This window comes from Bos grunniens, chromosome 19 (genome assembly GCF_055505025.1).
Source record: "Bos grunniens cultivar Pamir isolate PY7600 chromosome 19, Bosgru_T2T1.0, whole genome shotgun sequence".
Lineage (NCBI taxonomy): Eukaryota > Metazoa > Chordata > Mammalia > Artiodactyla > Bovidae > Bos > Bos grunniens.
Genome location: NC_141183.1, coordinates 46,229,875 through 46,236,129, shown reverse-complemented (window position 1 = coordinate 46,236,129; position 6,255 = coordinate 46,229,875). Strand labels below are relative to the sequence as shown.

At 47.0% G+C, this 6,255-nt stretch overlaps 1 non-coding gene across 1 annotated transcript; it reads left to right on the top strand.

The window, feature by feature from the left end:
* The first annotated feature begins 1,898 nt into the window (after positions 1-1,898).
* TRNAK-CUU (transfer RNA lysine (anticodon CUU)) lies at positions 1,899-1,972 on the top strand. The gene has a single exon. It is a non-coding gene; the product is annotated as a tRNA-Lys (tRNA).
* The last annotated feature ends 4,283 nt before the right edge of the window (positions 1,973-6,255 follow it).

The window sequence follows — 6,255 nt, the reverse complement described above, 5'->3', positions numbered from 1 at the left end:
CACGACTGAAGCGACTTAGTAGCAGCAGCAGCATATGTATATTTACTGGGCTTCCCAGGAGGCTCAGTGGTAAAGAATCTGCCTGCCAATGCAGGAAATGAAAGAGACTTGGGTTCAACCCCTGGGTCAGGAAGATCCCCTGGAGTAGGAAATGGCACCCCACGCCAGTATTCTTGCCTGGAGAATCCCATGGACAGAGGAGCCTGATGGGCTACAGTCCGTGGGGTCACAAAGAGTGGGACGTGACTGAGTGACAGAACACAAATATGTGTGTTTATATACACACATACTGCGTGTTCTATTCCCTGGAGAACCCTGACTGACACACTCCTCCTGTGAAGCTGGTAGAAGATCATTTTTAACAGTCGTCAGGTTCATCAACCCACATGATTCCGTTCTTCGTGGTGGTGCCACTACCGGCTGACCGGCTTCCCTCCCCTCCTGTGACAAGTGGCTTCCTCAGTCCAGGGCAGCTGGGCTGGCTGGGCTGGAACCCAGATATTTGGTCCTCATGTCACAGAGTTCACTAGCTTGTGACTTTGGTGGTTTGTTAGCCTTGCTGAACCTCAATATCCTCACCTGTAAAGTGAAAAAGAAGAGCCATACAGTGGATCATTGAAAGGATTAATGGGATAACAGGCAAAGCATTCTACACAGAATCTGGCACCAAGCAGACACCCAATAAAGGTAGTTTTCAGTTATTGTTATCTGCGGGGGTGGAGACGAAACCAACTAAACACCCTTTAAAGAGCTGCACTTGAATTGTTAGAAAAGGCTCTGAGTAGAAGGGCCTGAAGGATATTACAAAGGGAAAGTGGGAGCTTGTCTGAATCCATCAGAGGCCTTTTCCCCATCCAAGGTTGTGTCGTGTGGGCCCTCGTGGAAATCACAAGATCTCTGGATAAGCAGGGAATTACTCTACTAGCATTCATATTCCTGCACTTCCATCCTAGGGATTTGCTCTCAAGGAAACTGACACAGACTGAAGAGAAAGGAAAAACAGGACTTCCCTGCTGGTCTAGTGGCTAAGACTCCATGCTCCCCATGCAGGGGGCCCAAGTTCCATCCCTCATGAGGGATCTAGATCCCACTTGTGGCAACTAGACCCACTGCAGCCAAATAAGTAAGTTATATATATACATATAAAGCGAAGAGAAAGGGAAAACATCCCTTTGGAAAAAGAGCTTGCTCATCCCTGTCATACTCCCCTCTGCCCATCTCGATGTCCTTCAGAGGTCAAAAACGATCCCTCCCTGTCTGCTCCCACCACTCCGATTGGTGCTGCCAGCGTACCTTATCTGGGACTGCAATCATTCCCTAACTGGTCCCCCTACATCGAAGTGGTAAAACTGAATATAGCAGCCCCCATTTTTAAATCTTTCGATGGATTTCTCTGCCCCTTGCAGGACTAGCTCAGCAGCCGGGTGGTCCTCCACGTGCTGTCTTCTCCCCCGCTTTCCATCCCTTCCTCCCAACACCGCTCTCCATGCAATACCCCACTCCGGGCTTCCACAGTGCTGCGCCACCCAGTCCTCCCCAAACTGATCTTCCAACATGTCTCCTCACTGGGCATGGAGAGGATGGACTCCATTCCATCCTTCAAAATCAGTCCAGTATTGCAACTTCCACAGGAACTGTTAATTCCAACACTTTCCACCTTCCGAACCCTCCAGTCTATTTTCTTGCCAAAGTCCTTTGAGTTTCTTTCAGTCACAGGACTCCCATGTTGCACTCTAATTTATGATTTATATGACTGTAGCCCTGTCTGTGAGTTCTTTCAGAGCAAGGAGGACATTATATTTATCTCTGCATTTCCGTGACCTATTAATGGGTGAGATGCCCAGGGGCAGTGAGTAAAGGTTAGGATTACATATTTTGAAACACACTGATTGGTGGACTCCCCTGGTGGTCCAGTGGTTAAGACCCTGCACTCTTAGTGCAGGGGGCCCAGGTTCAATTCCTGGTCAGGGAACTAGATCCCACATGCTGCAAATAAGACCCAGTGCAACCAAATAAATACATAAAAAGAAATATTTTTTAAAAACCACACTGGCTGGGGAGGGACAGGAAAGCATTCGACTCTACAGGGAGAACTCAAGGGAGATTTTGTGGTGCTGGAACAAGTTCTGTATCTTGATTCAGGTGGTAGCTACACAAATGCACGTGTTAGAAAATGACACAGAACTGCATACACACAATGTCACAATCGCAGTGTCCTGAATGATACTAAAAGTGGGTCCCTCTGTATCTGTAGGGTTTGGGTTCCAGGACCACCTCCCCGCCCCCACCCAGGATACCAGAATCCAAGGATGCTCAAGTCCCTATAGTGAATGGCCTAGTACAATCGGCCTTCTATATCCACGGGTTTTGTATCTTCATATTTAACCAACTGCAGGTGGAAGCCCATGGATACAAGAGGCCAATTATATATTGTGTTCTGTAAGGATATTGCAAAGGGAAAGCAGGAGCTTATTTTAACCAATCAGAGGCCTTTTCCCCATCCAAGTTTGCACGGTGTTAGCCCTCATGGAAGTCACGAGATCTCTGGATAAGCAGAGAATTACTATACTAGCATTGAATCACTTGGATATGTAAGATGTAACCACTGGGGGAAACTGGATGAAGAGTCCCCGGATCTCTCTCTACCATCCTTGCAACTTTCTGAGAATAACTATTTGATAATCAAATGTTTTTACAAAAATATGCACAGGCAAGTTTTACTGTTCTGACTCATCTAATAAAATAATTGGAAATGAGGGGCACTCAACCCTGGACTTTTCCACAAAGTCTAATTTAAGATTATTAAAGCTGACTGGCCAGAGGGTGAATGATGAGAACATAAACATAACCCAGATGTGCTTCGATATCTGCTTTATTTAGGAACCGTAACAAATTTCTACTCAAAGGTCTTGGAATTGGTACCTAAGTGGGAAGAACTGGGAGTAGAAGAAATCAGGTCAGCACAGCTGCGGGAGCAGAATGAGGCTGTCTGTGATAAAGCACCTGAGAAAAAGAGAAAGCTCCAGAAACTCTGACAAGAGAAAGAAGAGAAATGGGTGGGAGAAAGCTGCATGTTGACCCATGACTTTGGGAAGCCATGGACCTAAAAATCGGAGCCCACATCTTTAGTAACCTCACAAGTCTGAGATACTGAAAACTGAGGTTTCCAGTAAACCAGCACTTCAGCAGCTGAAGGCCTTCACACACCCGGGACCTCTGACATCCTGAGATTCCTAGCAAGCAGGGTGGGCTCACAACCTGGTGATGTTAAGAGCCAAGAGCCCTAGATGCCCGGGGCCCCTAATAACTGATGTCTCTGAGAACCATGAAGCTTTTCATAAACTGAAAGCCTGAATACCCCAAGGCTTCTGACAACCCAAGGCCTATAATAAACTGAGACTCTTAGCAACCCAGGTCGCCTAGCAACCTGGGGACTCTGATCATCAGAGACTCCTAGCAACCAGGGAGATTGTACAACCTGGGGCCCCAGCACACATCCAACCCTGGACCCAGACTGCCTCTCTCTCTGCAGTGACTTCACTCTAAACCTTGAGATGCAGTGTGATCTGAGAGATAGAGACATAATTGGAACCAAAGACCTGGGTGAAACATTCTGATTTGGCCGCTTGCTAACTGTATACCCTTTGACTTAATCTCTCTATCAGACTCCTTACATACAAAATGAGAAGGATAATTACAATATCTCCTTATAAAACTATTGTGAGAATTAGGTAAGAAGGCTTATAGGAAAGGATTTTAACAAAAGCTCCACATATGCTTGCTGCCATTTCCGACTGCACCCTGTCCCCTCCCATCTCAAGACCCACCATAATATTGCATCAACTGCAAGTCAATGCTACTTCCAAAATCTCTTTCCCATATATTCCAGCTCCATCAAAACCACCAAAGTCTCAAGCCCCCTTGTCTACACTGCCACCAGTTATCTTTCTGTTAGGTAGGACGTTACACAGGAGCAATGAGGGAAGGCGGGGGTGAAAGGGATGCGTGCAGATCTCTAAACTCCCTCCCACGGGAGAGCTCACAGATATGCTACAAAGTAACCACAGATACGTTCCCAGCCCTGCACATGCGCCCTAGGCACACAGGGAATGCAAACTGACCACAGGGGCTTCTCCACATAACCTTAGCCAGTTAGGAGCCTATTTCGGGCTCATGAATATTCTACATCTAATTATAACAGATGAATTATGGGAAGATACAAACAAGACAACTTGCTGTTTTATAGCATAATTGTCACTTGGCCTTGAGTATATGCCCATTTGCATTTCCTTTCATTGATTGGTGGTGGGTGCAAGCCCTGCTTTGCACTGGGCATAACCAAAAGGAAGAGCTGGAAGTGTAAAAGAGGGAAGCCAGTAGGAATTGATAGGGATAAAGAGGACTCTTCTGGGAGTGTTGGACTGATAAAAGATCTGTCTGCTTGAGCTGAACTGAGCTGTAACTTGCCTGTGGACCTATACTTTTTGGTCCATCGCTCCAAATTTCTGTTGCCATGAGACAAGAACTGAAGAAGAGAAATAAACCAACCTGACGTTTCCAACTCTTAAGTGCTACCCTGTCTCTGTTGCTCACAAGCTTCCATTGGCTCTCTTGTTCTTTGAGTCAAGTTCAAACTCTTTGGCACAGTACATAAACTCTTCATGATCAAGCCTAATCTTTCCAACTTCATCTTCAATCACTCTCTCAACCCCCGCTTCCTTCATTTACTCCAAAAACACTCTGAGAGGTGGGTATTAATCATCTCGGTTTCACAAAAAGAAAATGGGGTGGAAGTAACTCACCCAAGTGTGTACAATCTTGGAAGTAGTGATTTGAAGCCAAGTCTGACAGCAAAACCCAAGTCCTTTGACTGCAAAGCCAGTCCAAAAGGCTTCCCAAAAACATACTTCTCTGGTTATTCTCTTAATAAACCAACTTTGATCTTGTCCCCAAACCCCTCCATCCTTTTCTGCAAGAGCATGCGTGCTCAGTCGCTCAGTTGTGTCTGACTCTTTGCCTTCCCATGGACTGTAGCCCTCCAGGCTCCTCTAAACATGGAATTTCCCAGGCAAGAATACTGGAGTAGATTGCTATTTCCTTCTCCAGGGGGCCCTCCCAACCCAGGTATCGAATCCGTGTCTCCTATATCTCCTGCATTGGCAGGCAGATTCTTTACCACTGAGCCACCCGGAAAGCCCTCTCTGAACAATATTCAGTCTTGAACTTCAAGATTTACACTAGGGGGCGCTCTCCTTGCACACAAAACCATATATTATATATCAGACCTAAGAGACTGTTAACTTCCCTGGTAGCTTAGTCGGTAAAGCGTCTGCCCGCAATGCGGGATACCTGGGTTCGATCCCTGGGTCGGGAAGATCCCCTGGAGAAAGAAATGGCAACCCACTCCAGTACTCTTGCCTGGAAATTCCATGGATGGAGGAGCCTGGTAGGCTACAGTCCGTGGGATTGTAAAGAGTCGGACACGACTGAGCAACTTCACTGAAGAGACTGTTGTGCTTGGCTCATAGCTCAGTGGGTAAAGAATCCACCTGCAATGCAGGAGACCCTGGCTCAATTCCTGAGTCGGGAAGATCCGCTAGAGAAGGGACAGGCTACCCACTCCAGTATTCTTGGGCTTCCTTTGTGGCTCAGCTGGTAAAGATTCACCTGCAATGCGGGAGACCTGGCTTTGATCCCTGGGTTGGGTAGATTCCCTGGAGAACAGAAAGGCTACCCACTTCAGTATTCTGGCCTGGAGAATGCCATGGACTGTCAGAGTCAGACTGAGAGACTTTCACTTCACTTCAAGAGACTATTGGGGCTTCCCTGGTGGGTCATATGGTAAAGAATCCGCCTGCAATGTGGGAGACCCAGGTTTGTCCCTGGATTGGGAAGATCCCCTGGAGGAGGGCATGGCAACCCACTCCAGCATTCTTGCCTGGAGAATCCCCGTGGACAGCGGAGCCAGGCGGGTTACAGTCCATGGGGTGGAAAAGAGCTGGACACGACTGAGCGACTAAGCTCAGAGCGACAAGAGACTACTGAGACCACACCCAGGCCACCCGCGGCCTGACTCGTTTTGCTTATGGCTCAAAGTGTGGAAACTTGCCTCCATGTTGCTGCTCCTAAAAGGCCCAGATATTGAATGCTCACATTTCAGGAGCTAAAAATGTCATTTTTAGTAACATCTTTCTTGTGAAATGAACAGGTTAAACTGAGTTTTAAGAATATCCCTATTCCTCCATAGAACTCAAA